This window comes from Montipora capricornis, chromosome 7 (assembly GCF_036669925.1).
Source record: "Montipora capricornis isolate CH-2021 chromosome 7, ASM3666992v2, whole genome shotgun sequence".
NCBI classification, from domain to species: Eukaryota; Metazoa; Cnidaria; class Anthozoa; order Scleractinia; family Acroporidae; genus Montipora; species Montipora capricornis.
In genome coordinates, this window is record NC_090889.1 from 8,589,276 (window position 1) to 8,613,824 (window position 24,549).

General features: G+C 38.3%; 1 pseudogene; it reads left to right on the forward strand.

Moving 5' to 3' along the window:
- Positions 1 to 4,258: 4,258 nt before the first annotated feature.
- LOC138057528 (uncharacterized) lies at positions 4,259 to 24,549 on the forward strand (annotated as a pseudogene).

Here is a 24,549-nt window from a genome sequence, read left to right on the forward strand (position 1 = left end):
GAAAGTAACAAAAACCCGGTCTCTTGCCATCATTTTGTCACAGATGCATCCTTTGTTTTGTGAGTTCTTAGTTTTAAACATACAAGGTAACCTCATCATAGGCGGCCGCTAAAATCAGCGTCACTTCCGATTTTGCAATTTTTACCAGTACAGCCAAAAGTATGACAGAAAAATTGAACGTAACAAAAATCTTCCGAAATGTTTTCTGCAGTTGGTACCTTGTTATTAATGCTTTCATATCGCAAATTTTGTTGCTGATGGCAAATTGATTTAAGGCATTGTTACCCTAGGCAATTTCTCTGTGACGCAAGTTGCACAAAATATTGCTTAGTGTAACATATCCTGCTACACACATTTCTCCCAATTTTTTTCTTGCCGCAACCATTACAAAAAGTATAAGTCAGTTCTACTGTACTTTCCGCAATGCGTCTTGCAAGGTTGCAAGGAAAATTTCCCATGTTGAGCACTGTAACACTTTCCCTGCAACTTGCATTGCAACGTTTAATAGCATTGGGCAAAAAAATTGCTCTTTTTGTGCACATGACGTTTTATTCCAAGACAAAATGGCGGCTGAACTCACGACAGCTTCCAAAATGACAGACCACGCAAAAAAAGGGTTGATTCAAGCGTTGAAAGAACGTCCATCGCTGTGGAAAACTTCGTTAGCAGTTTAGAAAGACAAGAAGACAATTTGCTGATTCGCAAACCCTTTCACAGCAATTTAATATGAAGAAGGTGTTGCATAGCCTGCGTACTTCGATGGCAACTGAGGTGAAAAGAATGCAAGAAGATGCCATGTATGTAACCCAATGGAAGTTTTTTAAAGATTTCGAATTTTTAAGAGAAGAAATTGGAAAGAGTTTGAATGATAAAAATGGGAAGATCACAAAGTGGAAACGCTTGAGGAATTCTACATCATCATTTGACCGAGTACAAAGACAGACAACTAAGGGAAGCCACTCTTAACAAACTTGTGGAACAGTTAAATGGTTGATCACAGGATGAAATTAAACAGCAGTGGCATTCACTGAAGACAATTTTTGACAGAGAAAACAAAAGAATAGAAGGAAGCAAGCGTTCTGGTGCTGGCACCGATTCTACAAGACAGGTTGGAAATATTTTGAGTAAATATTTTCAGCAATTCCTATTCCCCAGCTATCAAGATCTTTTTCCAGTACATATCACAGTGCTAGTTATGGAAGAAGCCTCTCACCTGCAAGTTCACTGAGCTTGATGCTGTCTCATACTGGAAGCCAGTGGGGAGATTCCCAGTGCTAGTAACAGTATGCATGCATAGTACTCTCTTTTGGCTTTGGTTTACAAGTGGGTAAAGGTCACACCCTATCTGTCATTTTTCATCTGATTGAGATAGCCATAGTTTGATACTGGTGTTGTTTACTGTAGTAGCTAGTTTGTCTCTGACTGTTCTGTTTTGAGACTACTATGTTAATTAAGTGGCATAATGATGTACTAAAAGGTCAGAAAACTCCACATTTTGTGATGGCTGATTTTGTGTTGCTGATTGAAGCTTAAATGGTGGTTCTTACAAGGGGCACATTAATCATAAGTAAAAGATAAAGAGTCTTAAAGCAAAGCTCTTTGAAATGGAAGTATCCTTACAGGGATGCACTGCTGTGAAACATGTTTCTGCTGTTATGTTTGACATCATTAGGTGTAACAATGATCTTAAGCTTCTAGCTTTCTTCTTTTCTTTCTTGCTTATAAGAACCAGGTTTCAACCATCGAGACAAGCAGTTGCAAAAAGAGTTCAGACACTCACTGTTGATAACCGTACAATGTGTGTCATTCAAGTCCGCACATCTCCAACCCCCTTCCCCCCCAAGCACAGTTGTTTCCATTTGCAATTGGCACTCAGACTGAAGGTTATCAACATTGAAAAAGGGGAGGGGGGAGGGAGGAGCATTCATCCTTTTGTTATGAACTAGAAGAGGGGTTTTAGGAAGAAGAGGTGTGGATTTTCCATTCAGCGTCTCAACCTTTTTGCAATTGCCTGTAGAATGGAAGACAACAGAATGCTGAAACAAATATTGTACGGATAGCTTGCAGAAGGAAGAAGAGGAGCAGGCAGACCGAAACTTTGGTATACAGATCTGGTAAAAAAGGACATCAGTTTGGCAGGGATCCCTGTTGATGGTTGAGAACAGCTGGCAAGTCGGCGCAAGGAGAAGGATCAATGAAGGAGTGGAAAGATTTGAGAAGGAAAGAGCTAACAGAGTTAAGGAAGCCAGACTAAGACGTAAAAATCCGGAACTTGCTGCACCTTTTGAATCAGCCAGAGGCCCTGTGCCAGTGCAGCCGGTTTGGCAGCACACAATAGAAGTCATCACAATTGATCTTGAGATACCATTTTTTACCACCCCAAACTTGGATGGCTCCAAAACACGGAGTGTCATCCATTATTGCCAACGAGCCAGCCGAGCAAAGATGCTCGGCTGGCGAGGCGGCAGAGAATAATGCCACGCGAAGAATGGCGTATGCGAAAAAATTCTCCATCGGCATTGAAAAGTGTAAGTGTAAGGTGTAAGGTGTAAGATGTAAGAAATGTCTCAGTTTAAGCCAATTGCAAGGAAGGAACTATTCAAGCCAATGAAAAGACGTGTTACAATGTAGTTTTTAACCAATCAGGAGGCGGTACAGGTTGTTTGATGACCTTGTTTGTGGAAGCGTCTCTTCATTTGGTTTGAAGTGCAAGCAGCTCCATCTTGTTGTAGAAGGTGAGTGTTTTCTTTGTTGTGGTCGTTGTTGAATTGTAAAGAATTTCATACGCTCAGAATATACAGTGGTCAGGAGACCAATAGCACTAGCGTGTTATACAGCGGTTGAGAGACCAATAGAACCAGCGTGTTCGCTACTGACTTGAACTAGCGAGGTTAGCAATCAATAGAACCAGCGTGTTCATCAATCAAACTAAAACTTCAATCGACCAGCGTTCCTTTACAAAATTCCTCATGTAATTCGAATATTGAGGAAAACTGTTGAAACTAGAGCAAATCCAGTGTTCAAATTCACTGTCTGAGATACGAAATCGAACCAGCGTGTTCACCACAGAATTGAACGAGGGTGTTCATCAATCGAACTAGCGTATCGAACTGAAAGTTCATCGATCGAAGTAGCTTTTTCCCTCTCACTTTGCTCAGAATAAAAGTGGTCGAGAGACCAACAGCAGTAGCGTGCTATACAGTGGTAGAGAGATCAATAGAACCAGCGAGTTCAGCAATCAATAGAACCAGTGTGTTCATCAATCAAACTGAAACTTCAACCGGCCAGCGTGCCTTTACAAAACTCTTCACCTAATTCGAATATTGAGGAAAACTGTTGGAACTAGAGCAAATCCAGTTTCAAATTCAGTGTTCGAGACACGAAATCGAACCAGTGTGTACACCACAGAATTCAACGAGCGTGTTCATCAATCGAACCAGCATATCGAACTGAAAGTTCAGCAATCACGAAATCGAACCAGCGTGTTCACCAGAGAATTGAATGAGCTTGTTCATCGATCGAACTAGCGTATCGAACTAAAAGTTCTTGAATCAAAGAAGCTCGTTCCCTCTCACTTTCACTTTGCACTGAAAGTTCGATTGAGCAGCGTTGACGGACTACTCCCCTCCAATCACCGTATTCACAAACGGAATCAAAGCAGTTTGTATATTTCTCACACTTATCAATCATGGTGTGTTTATGGTACACAGTACTCACAATATTTTTACTGAAATTACATCATTACAATGTAAATACTGGGGATAGTACAAAGTTTTCCTATAGACGCTCAAGTTTATATTATTTTTCATTTAACAAGAACATAATACGTATTATGAAATATAGCAGAAAATATTTACAAAGGAGAATTCCCCATGCCTCACACGGAAGCTTTAATCCTTACATTATAACAAATAAAGAAGCGCATATTGTAAATGTAAACACAAGTGTCGGTTACAACAAGAAGAATGAGGCCACCTCTTCCAATCAACAGTTGCAAGAGACGAATAACAATTGAAGACATTTTGTGAATTACTGCTTAACACACTCAGGCAGGTTTTCTTGTGCAGTTGAATCTTTTCTTGAACTCACTTTTGCTATTTTTAGAGATTCTTTGCAACGTGTTGAAGGTAATGAGTTTTTTCAAACGTTATTTGAAGCAAGTGTGCATTTACAAAGTTGTAATGGGGAGACGGATATGACCCTTATTCAAGAACCTGTTTGGACTTATTTGAGACAGCATTGTAACTCATTTGCTACAATGTCTGCAGATGCTGTATTTAGTGACATATTCAAATTAAGCACAGTTGGAGTTATGACCGAGGAATTGCAATCCTTTTTTTGGTAAAAGAGAGCAATCAGTCAGTTTGCTCATTGTGCAACAATGCAATCATAAAAAATACCAGTATATTTGTTATTTATATTACTTGCCAAAACTGGGGTCATAGCTTATTTGACAATTATGTTTCTGAGGCAATACTTCCAAGTAGCAAAGCACTTTTCTGTGGTCTGTGCCAACAGCATTATGGGAATGTTTCATTGCTACAACATTTTGTTATCCTTCCAAAATTTTTGCTCATAGAACTTGCTTCAACTTGTATCAATAAAGTGTACTTTCCCCACATCATCGATGTGTTAGGTCAAAGTTATGAACTAAAAGGCATGGTACACTATGCAAGTCATCATTTTACAGTGGCTATAAATAATCACACTGTGTGTGTCAGTGAGAAGTTTCACTTCAATTCAGGATCTTTTGAATAATTACCGTAATGGTTGGTTTTCTTGCTGTGTTTGAAAAGTCTTCATCCACAATTGAAACTGATTTACAGCCAAATAGCCCAACTGAAGCATTTTCAAAAGACAAATGCTATGAAACATGCAGGGTGGAACTCAATCTCAGGTGCCTAACATGTTTTTTAAATCAGGCAAATTGAGCTCTTCTTCATATCAAATTGAGGAAGAAAGTAAACAAGATGATTCGTTTAATAACAAAAAAAGGACAATCAGAAATAAAGGAAGTTGACAAGAGACTTAAGTTGGATACACAACAAAAACATCTGAAAAAATAAAGAAACATAAAATCAGATGTTACAAATGGCATAGGTAAATTAGAATAGAGAACTAATGAAAATGAGTGCAGGAGGCAGCATAATAAAAAAAATTGACTACAAATGAAACGAACAAACTAAGGAAAAGGATCAAGAACAAAGCATACATGAAGGAATATAGAAAAAGAAATAACATTAAGAAACAATTGACTACAAATGAAGCAGATAAACTAAGAAAAAGGATCAGGAACAAAGCATACATGAAGGAATATAGAAAAAAAAAAACCTTAAGAAAAAATTGACTAAAACTGAAGAAGATAAACTAAGAAAAAGGATCAAAAACAAACAGTATGTGAAGGATTATAGGAAAAGGACAACATTCACAAAAATGTGCAACAATGCCTACAAATGAAGCAGACAAACTAAGAAAAAGGATTAAGAACAAAGATTACATGAAGGAATATAGAAAAAGAAAGAACAGTGACCAAAACAACTCTGGAAGTAAAATGAAAATTGTTAATAATCAAACTACGTGTGAAGCAGGAACACAGTTCATTGCCAAAAAACAAATCAATGTCCTGTGGTAAGTCAAGATAAGTATCTTTCACTGTTTGATGCTAAAACATATGGACAACTTCACCATCAGGAGTGGGCAGCAATTAATATAAAGAGGTTTCATGAAATCAGTGGTCGGTTCCGGCAATTCTACTTTTTACAAAAAACACGGATTAGGAAAATGAAAAATGCCTTAAAATCAAGGTCTTTATTTGTATTTTACACTCAAAACAAAAAAAGGACACCCTTTTTTTAACTTCGGCCCACCGTTATGAAAACCTGAGAAAAGTGCCCCCTTTTCTCATAAAAAGCGGGACATTTTTAGGATTTGTCTTCGATATAAAGTGAACCAACTTTCTTGATTAATATTTATATCTAACTAATCACAAAAAAGCGAGAAAGGAAAATTTCTCGAGTTTTCTCAGCTTTTTGCCTTTTTATACAAAGTCGAAAAAAGTCGACTTTTTTTACCTTTCTTTGTTTCGACTTTTTCTGGGACAGTTGTCAGAAAAAGGCGGGAAGCCCAATCTTTGGGCCTCTTGACTGACAGCTGTCAAAAATGGCGGGAAATTCTGAGCAATCCTGACGTTAATTCACAAGCGTTGCACACTTTGTGTTCAATGCTTGAAGATGTCGGACGTTTACATCAAGATTAAGATGGGCGAGAAAGAGCTGAAACTTAAGTCTTCAACTTTAAACAACAGTAATCTGGCCATGATATACAGGCTCGATTTAAACCAGGGGATCTGCATTTCCTCCGAAGAAGGGGAGATAATTCTCCCATCAGATACTGGCTTTTACCACGTACTTCGTAAACGGAGAACGAATGAGTCCAAACTCAGTTAGCTCAGTAGTGCCTGCAGTGCAGTCTACGTCACTTGGTATACCTCTTTCTTACCAGAGGACGGCCACAAGAACAAATCTCAACCCTCCGCCTGGAAAGAGTGCGCAGGTCGTACTAAAATGACCGACCTTCACCACAGCAAAGAAGGGTCAAGTGGCATGGAAGAAATAGCTTGTTGTGGTGGACGTGCTGCCGTCTGGAGAAATCAGAGAAAAGTTCCAGGTGCATATGTCGCTCACCGAAGAAACTTCGTCGGTTTGTGAAGTACAGAGGCTGTTAAAACAGCAATTAGGCTTTGAGGTGATCCTTCTGGATGCAAAACATTTGCCTGTCATGGGTGGAGAGACCACAAACGGTAAGTTGCTTTAATTCTTTGGTTGGTTACTAAAAGGATTGAGCTCTGCAGCAGTGGTCTAATATTACATAAATTGACCAACAAAGGAGTTGAAAATGATCTAAAATGGCATAAAAAGTGATGATTAAAAAAAAGTGACCAAAACTCCGAAAATTATTTATCTAAAGTACTCTACTGAGACATAATCGAAACTTACGGTTTTTTGCACCGTCTGTTCTGCGCCAATCAAAACTGTGTTGCTGGGCAAATTCCATGCCAAGTTATGCACCATCTGTTCTGCGCCAATCAAAACTGCGTTGCTGGGCGAACTAAATTTTTGCACCGTCAGGTCTAGGCCAATCAAAATTGCATTGCTGGGCAGACCTTGAAACTTTAATACTACTTTGCGTGACTGCGGCTAACGTGTGTAATCCGGATGTCTATCAACGTGATTTGAATGATTCGGAAGCCCAGTTCTAAAAAGTAGGTTCTGTGTTCTTCCGTCGAAAATTACACATTAAAAAATTAAAAAAACAAATACGTGCAAAAGGTTTTATTTGGAAAAAGTTGCAAGGTTGCGTGCGTGACCAGAGTATAAAAAGCAAACTCAGCAAAGAGTCCTAACACCCTGAACAGAACTGAAACAAGCGTCAACATAAAACATATCACGCCTTTATTGGCGTCCTATTTTACAGAATAAAAGTCTTCCAGAACCAAGTTTGAGTTTCAGCCGTGTTAACACCCTATGCGTAATTTCATGTAACAAGTACGGTAACAGTTGTGTCGTTCGAATGTGGACACATGATATGTCCGTAAGTATCTAAGTACTTCCTAATGTACACTTTTCTCCTTTGCTAGAATTTATCCCTTTTCGAGAAAAAAGATAAAACGAGCTTAGTATACATAAAACACACAATTTGAGAAATTTGTTAAGACGTTGGTCCTGAAAGAAAGAGTGAAGAGTTCAGTGTTAATTGTGCTTCTATGACTGAACGAGGACAGTTCCGTCTGGAGGAGGTGCAATTTTCTGTTGGCTTGCTAAATGTATGTAAAAGGGATTTCACGAGTCCACTTACAAATTGACCTGAATAAGTCGGATCAACTTCACTGAAAAAAACGCCAACTTCTCAGTTGGACTCAAAATAAACTCAAAACTGTTTAGCTATAAGGCGAGTTAATGTATCGAAATGCTCATATTTCTCAGCAGTATAATAGATTTTAATTATGTAAATTCACACATTACTAGACGATATGAAAATGTTTGTTTTAATTATCTTCCTAAATTTCCGATTAAATTATCTACTTTTACTAATTAAACTGTTGTTTAACGTAAAATGAGTCTGAAGGGGACTTACTGAAGTAAACACAAAACAGTTTTTTATCTCCAGACTCTACAACAGTGAAAATAAGTTTTCGAGCAGTTTCATTTCTGTTATCTTTTCTTATTACATTCCACTTTTTTCTGATAGGGTCCCAATTTTGGAGAGGAAACCGCAAGATACTGGCAGCAAGGAAGAGCCAGCTGTCTTACCTAAGAAGGGGTAAGGGAAAAAAGAAAAAAATCCAGAACCGACGATATTCTGGAATGTTAAGGAGGATTGTATCCGAACCCGCAGAGGAGGAGGAGGAGGAGGAGGAGGAGGACATCACAGAACTTAGCTTAGCAGGGCCATCTCACCAAAGGCCATATTTAAGCGCTCAATTTGTCTCGGTGAATGTAAATTACCAGCAGCAGCTTGTGCATCTTATTACGCCGTCATTGGTTGTGTACATTGCTTAGAGCAATGGATTGAATCAAGCAGTTCTCTTTCCAAGTGTCCACTGTGCCGTACTACTGCAGATTATGCCCTTGTACCCCTGGTACGTGAGATTGCCAATATTTTGGAACAGTCAGTCCCTAGAGCTTCTGGAGATGACGGAGGTAGTGACACCGACACCATCCCGTACGGTCGTGTAGATAATGAACAGTATCATTCAGACGATGACTTTCAAGTCCTTCCCCCAATGTTGTAGCACGGCTTTGGCTCTATTTCCAGAGTTCAGGACGGTGAACTGAAGAGTCACGTATTTTTCAGATTTAGTGCAAGTAAATTTTGACTGCTTGTTAATCAGTTAAGTTGGTCGGTTTGTTTACAGTTTACAGTTTACAGTGCAAAGAGCGATCAAGTTCTTCCAGATTGCTAGCTTTGAAATTTCGGTAATTGCATCAGGTTTTAGGTAGATTAAACTTGTTTTGCAAGTTTTCCTCAGTGAGAAGCAATACAGAGTTAACTCTCATACGAGAATGAGCATAATGTATTAACTTTATTTACTTATGTAACTCCTGCGGGACTACGGCGTATAAAACCATATACATTCAACATGGAATCCTAGCAGAAGAAGGGACTAGTTAGTATATTGTTACGAAAAGACCGCAAACACCTGCTATTAAGATTTTTGCACGTTTGCTGCGATCCTTTTGGGCAGCGGCATTCGATCCGTGGCGTCAGGAACAGGAATAATTAGTATAGAGCTTACTTTAACTTAACTATGTTTCTAAATTGCTCACTGTTTCATGATATGATAGTACAGGTAGCAACGTTTGATTCATTAAAAACATTTGATATTTTTAAACTGAACTGAACTCGTTGATATTTTGCATTAACCGTCAAGGTGTCAAATTTCTAGTGATGTTAATAAATGACAAGACTGCAGCGGCCATAAAGGACCCATCTCCATTTATAACGTTGCTGCAAATATCGTTGAAAGAGGGATTATTCTGTGTAAATTCTGTTTCACGTTGATTGATGAGTGCATCACTGCTTGCCCGGAGATCTACCCCAAATGAAGAACTGAGTGTTATGGTGCCTCCAGCATCAGTGTACAATTGAATAGCATCCTCGACACTTGGAACCAAAGATGGATTTACTGGGTGTACTCTACACATCCTTTGCGCAACTATATCTGGAATTCGAGCGCTGTTTTCTGTAAAACAAAAAGAAAAAAACACAAAGAAAGAGAAAAAACGGGTATTAAATAGTAAACAGATATCACCTCGAACTCAAAAATCTTAGTAGTTGATAAAACGGGTGACGGTCAAGAACCCGTAAAGCAACTGTGACACACGTGATGAGTATATGATGGTTTACTTGAAGAACTGACATAAAGCAATTATTTTTTGGGAAAAAATTGTCCTCAGTTTAGAACTGCTTTACTTAAAAAGAAAGCGTTTTCTCAAATAGGAAAAACGCCTCGTAAACCGTTGGAATTTTTTTAACTCTTTCTCTCCCAGTAATACGGAACAGTACATCAGGTATAAAGTAATATCTTTCTAATAGTTTAAAGCATCAACGACATAACTTGTTTGACGTCTTGTTTGAGGAAGTCGGTTGGTTCTCATTGAAAGCGAACATTGCTTTTAAGGAACACTGAGTACAACATATTCTTGACCTAGATGTGTTCTTCTATGCCGCGAGTCTAACCTTCAATTGGATGCGAATTCCAAGATTCCTGCACCCTCCTGAGTCCGATCTCTTTGGTAATGGCAAAATTGTACAGCAGGGTCAGATAGGTTTATCATCAGATTGGTTTCCATCCTCACGAGAACATCTTTTATTGGGTAAATGACTCGTTGATTGACTTCTGGCCACTTGCGTTCCGCAGGCAAATTCTGATAGTGGGAAAGGAATAACGTGTAGTGATGAGTCACAAAATGCTTGTAATGTCGCTATCGCGTTTATAGTACACTTAACACCGATGGAATCCTCCTTTCTACTTACCTGCCTAGACTGTGTCTGGATATATGGTTCACAACTCAGGTTCCCCCTTTCGTTTCTCAATAGGTTCTGTACAAAAAGCATCAGGCAAGCCTCGGTGCCATGGTCAACTCTTACCATATCCCAAATTCCCTCACAGAGGAGGATCTCCCTGCAGAGATTGACAGGGAAGGAAAAGTGTTTCTAAAATAAATACATTGTTTATACTGCAAAAGATAGATCAGCTGAAATTAAAATTAAAAAAAATATTTCACAAGGTAAAAATGATATACAAAGAGATAATATTATTAACAACAGAAAGGTATTAAAAAAATTATAAAAATTACAACTAAGAATACAAAACTCGTGCATCTCTTAAAAGGGGCAGAGAATGATTTAGCGGGAGACTAGGTTCTACAAACGTAGAAGGGGAAAGATACCATATTTCTGATTATTCCTGATTATTTGACAAACCTGAAATGTGCATATATAATGACTGCATTTTTTTAGGCATGGAAAACAGTTTGATGATTCTTGAGCTACAGCCATCGCTAAGTGCATAAAACGTACATCCATACATCCCCAGTTTTTCATTTTGGTCGCAATGTAGCTTGTTTCCATAGTAAAGTGCATTATAGGGAACCGGATTTCTTCGACGCACCGTGTCCTCCCTCCGCCTCGCATGATCCGCTGGATTCACACGTCTCAACGACTTTGCTACCTGTTTTCCGCTTAGTGGTAATCCCTTGCTACGATCATAGCCCGTCATCATTTTTCGCCCATAAGTTGGTCCAACCTGATATTTGAGGCGAAATTGTCTCAAATAATGTAATATATAACAGCACAAAGTCGAAAGATAAATGAAATGCAGGAAGTCTTACCTCGCTCACACACTGTTGCTTATACCGTGTTTAGAACAAAATAAACGCAAGTTTCTTTCAGAGAAGCCCCTTCTTACTTCTGGAAACCTTTGCATGAATAGATTACTCATCTCCTTGTATGTTTTGTTCGCTTTTATCTGACTCCTTATCACGTTAATATTACTTTCAAAATATTCCATAATGGTCAGCGCCAAATTCAAACTGAAAGTCACAGTTGATTACCAGTCGACAAACGGCGCGAAAAAAAGGCGCATCAACTAAATGTTGACAGCTGCCAGCCGAAAAGTCAAAACAAAGATTGACAGCTGCCAGCCGAAAAGTCAAAACAAAGAAAGGTAAAAAAAAAGTAGACTTTTTTCGACTTTGTATGAAAAGGCAAAAAGCTGAGAAAACTCGAGAAATGTTCCTTTCTCGCTTTTTTGTGATTAGTTAGATATAAATAACAGACCTCCATTTAAATCTGTACTTCTCCATTTAAATCTGTACTTTTTGAAAGGGATTATTTTTCACGAAACATTCCGCTTGTAAACCAATCAGGATGGTCTATTTTAATTGCGGTTTTCCCGACGGAATGATTCCGCCTTTCGACCAATCATGAAATTGTTTACAGAAATCAAATCAACCACAGACGGAACAGTCCGCAAGTTGACCAATGAGAAGAGGTCTTTCTGATCTATTTCAATTAACACGTCCTCTGGCGTTTATTTTAAGCACAGCCTTTACCTTGTCACGCACTTAAAAAATCGCACAATCGGGTTTTCAATTTGTTTCATTCCATGTATACCGTCGAATTTTCTTCGATTATAGTCTTTTATTTTAAACTGCAATTCATCTCCTTTGCTTGCATAAATTTTATAAAACGCAGATATTCTATTGGGAATATTATAATGCGCTTTTGACTAGACAAGCCGATAAGACATCTACAGTATTTACACATCTCGTGTACATATCAAGCTTGTCTTAAAAATCTACACTCACGAGGCTTCGAAAAGTTGAAGACCTCAAATGTCTAAACCTTCAAGTTTAGTCTACAATTTCCTAATCTTCCTCTTGTGTGTGTATTTTGTATGGTTTATCTGTAGTTTCCTCTTCGGCGGAATGATTCCGCCTTTCGGCCAATCATGAAATTGTTTACAGAGATCATATCAACCACAGACGGAATAGTCCGCAAGTTAACCAATGAAAAGAGGTCTTTCTGATCAATTTCAATTAACACGTCCTCAGTCCTCTGGTGTAATAAACGTACAATCGGGTTTTCACTTTGTTCAATTCCATGTATACCGCCGAATTTTCTTCGATTGTAGTTGTTTATTTCAAACTGCAATTCATCTTCTTTTCTTGCACATTTTCTCACTGATATGTTTGCTGTGATGGTCCGAAAGAACACTTCATTCGATTTCGCTAAACACACGCAGAGATTTCATCAAACGCAGATATTCTCTTGGGAATATAATATGAAACACTCCGTCCGATAAGACATCAACAGTATTAACGTATCTCGTGTACATATGAAGCTTGTGTAATTAACAGGTTTGGAAAAGTCAAAGACCCCAAATGTACAATAGAGTACAATTTCCTAAACTTCCACTTGTGTATGTGTTTTACTCGTAATTTTTTTTATATTTTATTTGTAGTTTCCTCTTCCGCGGAATGATTCCGCTTTTCGGCCAATCATCAAATTGTTTTCAGAGATCATATCAACCACATAACAGTACTTAAGTTAACCAATGACAAGAAGTCTTTCTTATCTATTCAGTTACATAAAACACTTCCTCGGATGTTCACTTTACGCACAGGCCAACCTACCCAAAAAGGGAGTACCGGCAAATTCGTCACTTCCTCTGATAGAATTTCAAAGTCACTCACGATCTTTTCATATGTTGTATTGTATGGTTTTCAATTTGTTCGATTCTATCTGCTATCCGTGTCGTCTAATTTTCGTCAATTTTTTCGAACAAATTCCTAACTCAATTGGCAAATTCATCTCGTTTACTTTGCCTGTTGTATTCACGCGATGTGATGGTCCAAAGCAGCATTCTATGTGACGAAAAGAGGGTTACTTGATATTGAATGATATTTAATGAACGCAGTGGTTTTCTTCGTTTCACCCGAAACTTCCCGCTAGCTAATTTGGCCTAAAGATTTTCTCACTGACACCTACTTACGTATTGATATCCGATGTGTACATATCAAGCGGAAATTTCGTGTCACCAGGTCGGGGAAGGTCAAACAGCTCAAAGGTTCATCTTCTCTTGAGTGTGCGTTTATGTTTGATTGTTTCCAACAACCCTATGAATTCGCCAGAGACACTGTCTTTCAAAAAATGTCTTAAGTAGTAGGCTTCAAAACGATGGTTGTTACTTACCCGAGTCACTTTTTCCTGCCTTTCCTACCACAATCCTCTGCTCGTTTGAAGTAAATAGGCGTCCTTTACGTCGCATCTCGTTGCGTTTGCGAGGTAACTGGTGTTTCAGCAGCTACAGCAATTTACACTAGGTTGCTGTTAATTTGCCGCACTTCGAGTTCATTTGGTGCTTAAAATACACGCATCGAAAGCCCTGCACTAAATCGTTCAGTGCAAGCTGATTTGCCTTCATGGTGCAAAGATTGAGGGCCGGACAGGATCTACTGTTCGCGCTGGCGCGAAATGTGGCGCGAAAATGTATGATATAACAAATGTATCACAAAGCCATGTAATATGATATATTTATTCATAGCCAGTTGTTAACACAGCCCGGTGGAGAACACTAAAGCTTACCATATTTTATTCACTCTGACAATGACAAACAGGAAGTTCCTATTCAGACCTCTTTGCAGTAATGAGGGCAAAAATACTCGCGCCGCGCTTCATAGCATTCTTCGGTGCATTCTTTTTTTCTGGTACGTCACATACACCTTAAAGTGGGCAATGTCACTAATCGACTGCCTGTTATCGCCTGAGGAGAAATTTCTCTTTTTTGATTTACCGGGCGATTGCAGAGATCAGAGAAAGGCAGCTAAGATGCTGTCTTACGCCTCTTTCAAACAATGCATTATTGTAGGATTCATTTGTGTTTTCTGTTGTCATATTTGCGATGCAAATGAAATTTTAAGTTTTTGCAACCTTTACTAGTCCCTTCCTAAAGGTTTTGAGGTTGCTTGGAATTTAATTTGCCGTTATTTACAGCAACAACTGGATCCGGGTTCTGGGCGTGCCATCTCAGAATTGTTGAAGCTGTCAACTGAATTTACGAGAGAACGAAAAGTCTGAACCCGGCAAAGTGGAAAGTCGTGGGAACGCCGATTTCATGAAGCTTGCGTTAAAGCAAATGTCGGTTCTTTTTACTTTTTATTTCAGGGATAAAAGATTGTCCGATGAGTAAATGTGAAGGCCTGTATTTTGCATTTGCCGTACACCAGTTTTAAGGACGCCGCCTTTTCGAAGGCAGTCGGCATGCACACACACCCACACACTGAAACAAATTGACAAGTCCCTGATTAGTTAGACTCTTTAAAAATTCCCTTTTCTTTGGCCTTATTTCTTTCCGCTCTTTTTTGATGGACGTGCTTCTTTCCTCCGCTTAATTGTTTTGCTTCTTTTACCAGCCTATAGAAAAGTAACACTGGTTAGTGGTGACATTTGATGACCGTGGGTGTGAACTTCGGAACATCAGAAAGACAAATCATGACGAATCCTCGATCATGGAGATTGCTGTATGATAGGTTTGCCTTCATTTGCAGGATCACATATTGTTATACTCCACAGCTTCCACTGCAAGTAGGCTATCTGATGTGGTCAACCAGTTAATCGTCAAGGGGAAATTTCCACTCACTGGTTGGATGTTTTCTTTCTTTTCTAACAGTCGGAGCAAGTTTTTGGTAATGCTACAGTTAGAGCATCAGGCATTATACCCGCACAATGGGAATTTTTTAAGCTCAATGCAAAAAAACGTATCTTTCATTGATTTCGATGAAACGTCCAGTAAAATGTCTCTACAGGACTATATTGAGAGCTCAGCCAATAGAGAGATGAAAATTGAAATATGTTCTAGAGAGCGAACTGATCAGAGAGGGATCTAACAATCGAGTTTGGAGGTGTAAACTGATATGACTGTTATATAATTCCTTGACATCCGGAAATAATCTCCGTTACGATTTCTGTTACTTGCTGCAGTTTTTGGTCATTATAGTGAAAGATCGCAACCCGGTGAATCTTGGGGATTGTTCATTAAGTAACACAAAACGTTTCTGTTTCAATGAAAGCTGGTCGTAACGTTTTCGTCAGGGAAAGAAATAACTGATCAGAGACAGAAGCTACTTGACAATGCCTTATCAGTGGAGTTGGGGTTGGTTGTACCATCTTTATCAATAAGACGAAGGGAGGAGAAAAAATACATGTTGAAATTGAAGTGTGACTGAATTCCGTTAAGGTGTGATGAGCGGATATTAAACAACGATGTGCCTGGAGAGTAGTAACTAAAGCTTTATTTAACACGTGCATTTACAGCCCTCAATTGCTGCTCTTCATTCCATTTTTACTGTCTTTTCCTTTCTGGTCTGTCAAAAATCTAATAAAACATTCAGTGCATTTCTCAGTGATGAAAAGAAAAATTGATTTGTGAGTTGACTTATGGCGTCTGACATGTGTGGACACAAGGAATATAATGGAAAGTTACCTGTTGTACTAGAAGGCGTTTCTGAGTTGTTTGTCGATGCCTGGTTCACAATCACGCTGTCCGTGATGGCTGGCTGTTGTCGTATGAAATCCACCGCCATGACCACTATATAGTCCCTTACAAGTTGACAGATAACATTCAGTAAGTCGCCACCACACCAAAGGGCCGAAACTAAAATTTTGGGAAAATTGCTTAATCACTACTTGAATCTGGTAAGGTAATCCATCTGTGGTCTGGCCTAAACGTAGGTACAAAATGGAAAGGATTGAGTACATCGATTATAAAAATTGCTTAGAATAGATCATTAGCTTAAAAGTAATGCATTTCATAAAAAGAACTCACCCCTCCCCCTTTTCCGCAAACGCGTGAGATATTAGGGCCGTTTTTACGAGAGAAAATAAGCCGCGGCTTACATAAGACGCGAACACCCCGTATAAATGGTACAAAATCTACGTTCACCGCTTTCGCAAGCCGCGGTTTGTCCTGGCCTGGGAGTTAATACTCGTATAAATAGTTCCTTTCGCGTATTATGTACGCCGTGGCCAGAGTAAGCCGCGGCTTATTTTCACTCGTATAAACGGCCCTATTATGTTATCATGTAAAAGTATAATTACACATTCAAGAGAATTCTACTTACAGTATCTAGTAGGGCCAAGTGCCCTTCGATAACGCTCCCATTTCTTCCAAGAAGGAAGCCACTTGCTCGTCTGAGAATGTAAGCTGCATGATGATAAAAATTCATGAACCCCAAAAGAAAACACTGTTTCATGTTTGAACGCCGATGAAAAACAGTTCTTCGATCATTGCCGGATATTTGTAGGGAAAATTGCCTTACTAATATTAACCAATCTGACGTGATTCCTCTTGGTCTAGTCAGATTCCTGAAACTTGATACTCAACATTGCGGTTATAGGTAACTCTTTTTGGTAACGGAGGTTATTTTCATATTTACCACACCACCAAATTATTTCTCCTCTGAACTCAAGTATCATTAGGATCACCAACTCAGTATATTATTACAATCAATAAGCGCTCATAATGCAGTATTTGCTATTCAATTTTTTTTTTCAGTGAAGGAAAAGAGATGCCAATCTAATCGAGTTAACGTGTAAGGGAATTAATTAAGCCACTAGCTGAAAACGCAACCCACAGGGTTTTGCACTTCCCGTTATTTTGTGTTTCTTAAAACATCAGAGAAGTGATCAGTTAACTCTAAATAGAACAAGGTAAATAAAACGTTGATCCTCGACCTCTGCCACAGTCTATAGCTACAATGTAGATACCAGAGATTCGGGCAGATGTCATCTTTACAAAAACGAGATGCTTCCGTGAAGCATACACTGGGTTACCTGTGGTACGTGTTACAGAAAATCAGAAGGCACTGAATTGTGTGGTATTGAAATACAGCATTCCAGTCTCCGAAGAATAACAAATAAAAGAGAAGCGAGAAACATTGGCTTCTGGGCTGACATGTTGATAATTTTCAAGTTCCCTCACAACTTCTTTTCACCACAAGTGTGCCCTCTGAGCATCTGAATGCTTTTAATACTAAAATTCACCGGAAGTTAAGCCCTTTCGGGCGGGGTTAGTTTTAGGATGGGAGACCAAAAACAGTAAACCCCTACTAAAACACAAGGATCTGACCGAAAATGCTATTTACGCTAACAAATGCGAACTCAGCAAAGTACAGATTTTGTTAGCTTGCTTTATGCAAAACAAACATTGATGCAAAAGCAAATATCTATTGATACACAGTTTTAGAAAGAGCAGAAGGAAGTTTCCGGAACGGTCGATCGAGAGTAAAATATTTACGACATGAAAACAATATTAATTTTGAACCATGAATATAGAATATAAAAAGTTACGATCAGCGACAAACATTTTGGGAGATTTTTGCTACGTTCAAATAAATCGCAAAATCGAAAGTGACATGCCGGAATTCAGCGGGCGGCCGTGATTAAGTTACCGCGGCATGTTTACTCGCCAAACAGTGAAGTATCTGTGTCAAATGATGGCAAGATACCGGGTTTTTGTAAGTTTCTTTTTCTGTCAAGTGTTATAAAGTTTGACACTGAAATGAGCGAAGTCAAAACAAAGATCACAATCGCCCAACTCTTGTTTATGCAAAGTCAAAATTTACTCTCCAAGACGCGTACGACGTTATTTATCACCAGGTAATTTCATCATTTTGGAAATAGCAGCTACTTTATGATTCATCTGCGTCACAATTTTTCACTGATTTTGGGGCTCATTTTGTTGAAACTCAAGCACGCTTCCAACAGGCCTGTGAACCCTTCCTGCTTAGAGAGCAATACTAAAAAACTTCTCCCATATCACATTTGAACCTTAAGCTCGAAAATTCAATACACAACATGATATTATAATTTACAAAGGCAGAAAATACCACAGAATCCTTTTCCAGCGCAAAATTTATTGAAACAAACAACATATTTGCTCTTAGAGGCGAAAACCTCTTCCTATTTCATTGCGTGCGTGAAGACAAGAAACTCAATCGTGTCAAATTACCATGTACTTCAGGTAAATACAGCTCACTTTGATTTCTGCTCGACGGGCGATAGGTTGTTGTCGAAGTCCATTACTCGTCGCTTTTACGATTCCAGGTATTTGTTTTCACCGCCCGCCTAGTTTATCCAACTGACTTTCCATTATTGAGCTCCATAAGGGTATATTTTGTTTAAGATCCACTAAAACGCCATTTGCGTTACATGACTTTCGACGCCATTGCAGGTTAAGTTTATCATTCTACTGTGTCCACCAGAGAAGTCTACGTATTTCCACTACCCTCTCTATCCTAAGAAAATACGGGCAGAGGGCTCTATGCAGAAAGACACCACTTAGCAGGGGACTGACGGGCAAGACTTTTACCGACACGGAAAATAAAAAAAATAATAATAATCTACCCATTTTCCGACTGGGATGCCTACGGCAACCCAGTAATTACGCATTGTAGAAACTGCTTCTTCACATTTTATATATAACTTCAACTTGCAAGTTACTACGAAAGACTTACGAGCAAAATACGGCAGAGCAGGAACCGCTCGCTTGCGATCATTTCGTGTCGTGTCAGTATATACGTTTTTATATATTTAATCGTAAATTTAATTTAAACAGAATAAGTTTTGCCCAAAACTTTTGCATGTATGTAGAGTAAATTTAATGCAAATTTTTTACTTTGATTTGTCCGATCTCTGATCTTCTTTCTGGAGTATCTTTTAAATAGGCGGCACCGTTCGGAAAAAAATATTACATTCACGCAATTATGGCCCTTTCGTTTAACGAGGAATAATTCCTTTAATGTCTTCGGTTCATTGCGAAAAAGAGAGAAGAGCACCCTAAGATTAGGATTCTAGATTCATTAATTCGAACCGGTCAGTGTCATTGGTTTTTGTTGTTTTCAACTTCATTATAAAGGAAAAGGAAAGGAAAAGAGCAAGCATTCTTCGTGGCGGACGGACAAAAGATACACATAATTATAAAGATCGGTCGAAAAGCGTAATGATTCAGTCGAAGAGGAAACCACAAATAAAACATACACACAAAACATTTGAGGTCTTTGGCTTTTCCAAGCCTGGTGAGCGTAGATTCACTACACGAGATATGTAAATACAGTAACTGTAGATCCTGATGTTTAACTATTGGAATACTTTTGAGTCAAAAGCGAGATATTCCCAAGAGAATACCTGCGTAATTTGATGAAATCTCTGCATGTGTTTAGCGAAATCAAATGAAGTGTTCTTTCGGACCATCACAGCAAACACATCAATAAGAAAATGTGCAGGCAAAGGAAATGAATTGCAGTTTGAAATAAACGACTACAATCGACGGTGTACATGAAATTGAACAAATTGAAACCGGAATCAATAACACTAGAGGACTGAGGACGTGTTAATTGAAATTGATCAGAAAGAACTCTTTTCATTTGTTAACTTGCCGACTATTCCGTCTATGGTTGATATGAACAATTTCATGATTGGCCGAAAGGCGGAATCATTCCGCCGAAGAGGAAACTACAAATAAAGCATACAAAATACACACACAAGAGGAAGATTAGGTAATTGTAGACTAAACTTGAAGGTTTAGCCATTTGAGGTCTTCAACTTTTCCAAGCCTGGTGCGCGTAGATTTACAAGTCACGCTTGATACATGTATGTGCACGAGATATGTAAATACTGTAGATGTCTTATCGGCTAATAAACTATCGGAATGTTTCGAGTCAAATGCGGATTATAATATTCCCAAGAGAATAGCTGCGTTTTATAAAATCTCTGCATGTGTTTAACGAAATCGAATGAAGTTCTCTTTCGCACAATCAAAGCAAACATACCAATGAGACAACGCAAGCAAAGGAGACGAATTGCAGTTTGAAATAAACGACTATAATCGACGGTATGGTTGTACGATATTTAAGTGCGTGACGAGGTAAAAGCGTGTTAATTGAAATAGATCAGAAAGACCTCTTCTCATTGGTCAACTTGCGGACTGTTCCGTCTGTGGTTGATTTGATTTCTGTAAACAATTTCATGATTGGTCGAAAGGCGGAATCATTCCGCCGAAGAGGAAACTACAGATAAACCATACAAAATACACACACAAGAGGAAGATTAGGAAATTGTAGACTAAACTTGAAGGTTTAGACATTTGAGGTCTTCAACTTTTCGAAGCCTCGTGAGTGTAGATTTTTAAGACAAGCTTGATATGTACACGAGATGTGTAAATACTGTAGATGTCTTATCGGCTTGTCAAGTCAAAAGCGCATTATAATATTCCAAATAGAATATCTGCGTTTTATAATTTATGCAAGCAAAGGAGATGAATTGCAGTTTAAAATAAAAGACTATAATCGAAGAAAATTCATGCATTCATGCATTCATACATGGAATGAAACAAATTGAAAACCCGATTGTGCGATTTTAAGTGCGTGACGAGGTAAAGGCTGTGCTTAAAATAAACGCTAGAGGACGTGTTAATTGAAATAGATCAGAAGGACCTCTTCTCATTGGTCAACTTGCGGACTGTTCCGTCTGTGGTTGATTTGATTTCTGTAAACAATTTCATGATTGGTCGAAAGGCGGAATCATTCCGTCGGGAAAACGACAATTAATATAGACCCTCCTGATTGGTTTACAAACGGAATGTTTCGTGAAAAATAATCCCTTTCAAAAAGTACAGATTTAAATGGAGAAGTACAGATTTAAATGGAGGTCTGTTAAATATTAATCAAGAAAGTTGGTTCACTTTATATCGAAGACAAATCCTAAAAATGTCCCGCTTTTTATGAGAAAACGGGGCACTTTTCTCAGGTTTTCATAACGGCGGGTCGAAGTTAAAAAAAGGGTGTCCTTTTTTTGTTTTGAGTGTAAAATACAAATAAAGACCTTGATTTTAAGACATTTTTCATTTTCCTAATCCGTGTTTTTTGTGAAAAGTAGAATTGCCGGAACCGACCACTGATTTCACGAGTCCATGATTCTCAAAATCTGGCATTGCCGAGTTTGCCATGAAGCATGGCCATCGTCAGTAAAAAAGAAAAAACGAAGCAGACTATGTTTATTCAAGATGTGTAAGAGACAAGAACAGTATTAAAAAGTTCTCAGTTCAAAACAGCATGGTACCAGCTCAAGTTCCAAAAGAATTACAAATAGAAGAGATGTTAATTGCTCGTGCTTTTCCAGTTATCAGTGTTTACACAAAGCCAGGTGGACAAAGAGCCTATAAAGGTCATTGCATTAATTTCCCCCAAGATATCCAGGATCGTGCAGACACACTACCAAGATATCCCAAAGAACTCCCTATAATAGTAATAACAGCGGAAGGCAAGAATAACACTTCTAAAGATTTAATTGTTCAAAGACAAAAATTTTCTATGGCTCTGCAGTGGTTAGTTGACCACAATCCTGTGTACAAAAACATTAAAATTGATTATACTTGTTTGTCTTCCCTTCCAAGTGAAGGAATTCCTAGTGACTTGCAAAAGGTTCATTGTACTAAAATCAGTGACGATGAAATAGATCCAGATAGAGGTCCACTTGATAGTGATGAAATACCATTCAATCATGAAACAGAGTTACGCAGGACTGTATTAAATCCTGTTGTTTTAAAGCCACAAAAGCAGCTAATAAAAGACGAACTTTTACAACACCATAAAACTCGATGGCCTAATAGGGGAAGCAAACCTTTAAACGAGTTCAAAATTCAACTACTAGCAACAATGGCTCTTCCCACTCTTTTCCCTGATGGTACAGGCGATCCAACTAATACTGCTACAAACCGACATGCAACCTTGGGTGAAAAAGTAAAGCATTTGATAAAGTTTGCTGAAAACATCAATGGTGAATGGGTGTACAGATTTGCAGGAGATCCACGATTTGCTTACTGGGCATTCAATATGATCCAAAGGCATAGACTTCTTGGTCAGGGTAGTATATTTCTTAAACAATATCCAAATGAAGCCCACCTAACTGTTGAACAACTCAAAAAAATGCTTACTACCAATAGCTATTCTTCACAAAAGAAGATTTGAAAGCTACAATAAGCCAAAACGGACCTCCAACAAAATTTTGTACTTTATCATGTGATAGACTCCAGGTGATAGACACAAAAATGTTTTAAACAAATCCACATCTGTTAGATTGGCTCTTTTCAGAGAGTACTGATCGGTCTGTCAAGTTTTTGTTGAAAGAATCACTGCAATCTTCCTGGCTTTAGTATAGATATGAATATGCAGTCCAAAGAGGATCAATCCATTGTCATGGAGTTGCTTAATTAAAAAATGACCCAGGATTACGTACCCTCACAGAGGAGGCCCTCAAGGGATACTTAGCTTCAAAATTTAAAAGTGAAAACCAACATGAACTAACTAAAGAGCAAATTGTGAATATTGACAACGAAATACAAGAAGGCAAAGAGGCTGAGACAATCGTTTGTAGATACGTTGACTTTTTGATGTCAACCTGGAATCCTTCCTCTCCTGATGATGGATGGTCAAAACCAGAAATTCACCCATGTCAAAAATCATATCTTTCATTAAAAACCAATGAAATGGTAAATGATTACGTACATTTGTTAAATTCAGTCGAGATACACACTACATGTAGTACTAAATATTGTCTTCGACAAAATGACAAGTCCGAATTGCATTGTAGATTTAACTTTCCTTATGACGACAGTCCTGACACTAGACTTGATTTTGAACCAATAAGTACAAAAACTGGTGAAACAAAATATAAAGCTGTTATTGTCACAAAACAAAATGACTCTAGATTGAATCGTCATCAACCATTACAACTTCAAGGGTACATGTATCTCAAGTACATGTATCTCAAGGTAGACCCGCAGTTATTAGAGTACAATTTTTTCAAGTTTGCATCAACGTTTACTTTCAAAGCTTCTACACTTAAACGAAGAGACAAAACTGTAATTGTCAAAACCTACCCTAATTATTCATCCAATCCAAAGAGTGAAGACTATGGTTTGTTTTGTAAATATCAGTTGCTTAAATACAAACCCTGGCAATATACACTGGATGATGCATGGGATAACCTTCCACAGGCTGATGAGACATACACAACATGTTGGAAAAAAGTCTTGCTAACTCATACTGCAAAATCCTTAGTCCCTGATTGGGAAACCAAAATGCAAGATGTAAACAACTACATATGCATAACACCTTTGAATGAGGATTCTTTTGGAGAAGATTACAACACCAAAAGTGAAAGAGAAGAGTGGATGCTTATGGCAGAGTTGACTATTCAAACAACTGATACTTGTGAGAAATCTACACCTGTACCACACGCATATTGGCATCAAGTGTATCAGTATTTCACAAATGATGAGATAAATGCAATGCCTACATGGATAAACAGAGAGAAAAACAAGAGTAGTGCTCACCATTCCTGTGAAACAAGAATCATAGATACTTCAACTTTTAGTAGAATGCAGCAAGTAGCTTATCAATAGTTTCCAATCATTTTGCCAGTGGTGAACAAAATCCCTTACGCTTTCTTATTATGGGTGTAGCAGGAACAGGGAAAAGCTATCTCATTGATTCCTTAAGAAATTTGCTTCAGGAAAAATGTAAGGTTTTAGCTTACACTGGAAAAGCATCATTCAATGTCAATGGAGCAACGCTACATTCATTGCTAAAATTACCTATTGGTTCAAAGAGACATTGTGATTTAAAAGGAATACCTTTGCAACAACTGCAAAGTAACCTTGAAAACGTTCAATATTTAATAATAGATGAATACTCTTTCGTTGGCCAGAGTTTGTTCGGATGGATTGATAATCGTTGCAGACAAGCTACTGGACGAACAGACATGACATTTGGCGGCATATTTGTCATTCTTGTCGGTGACATAGCTCAGAATTCACACCTCAAAATATCTTTAAAAACATTTTTGTATATGTCATACTCTTCTAAACAAATCAAACCGATCAATGCACGCATAAATATTTCTTTTACACTTAAGATTAAAAGATAA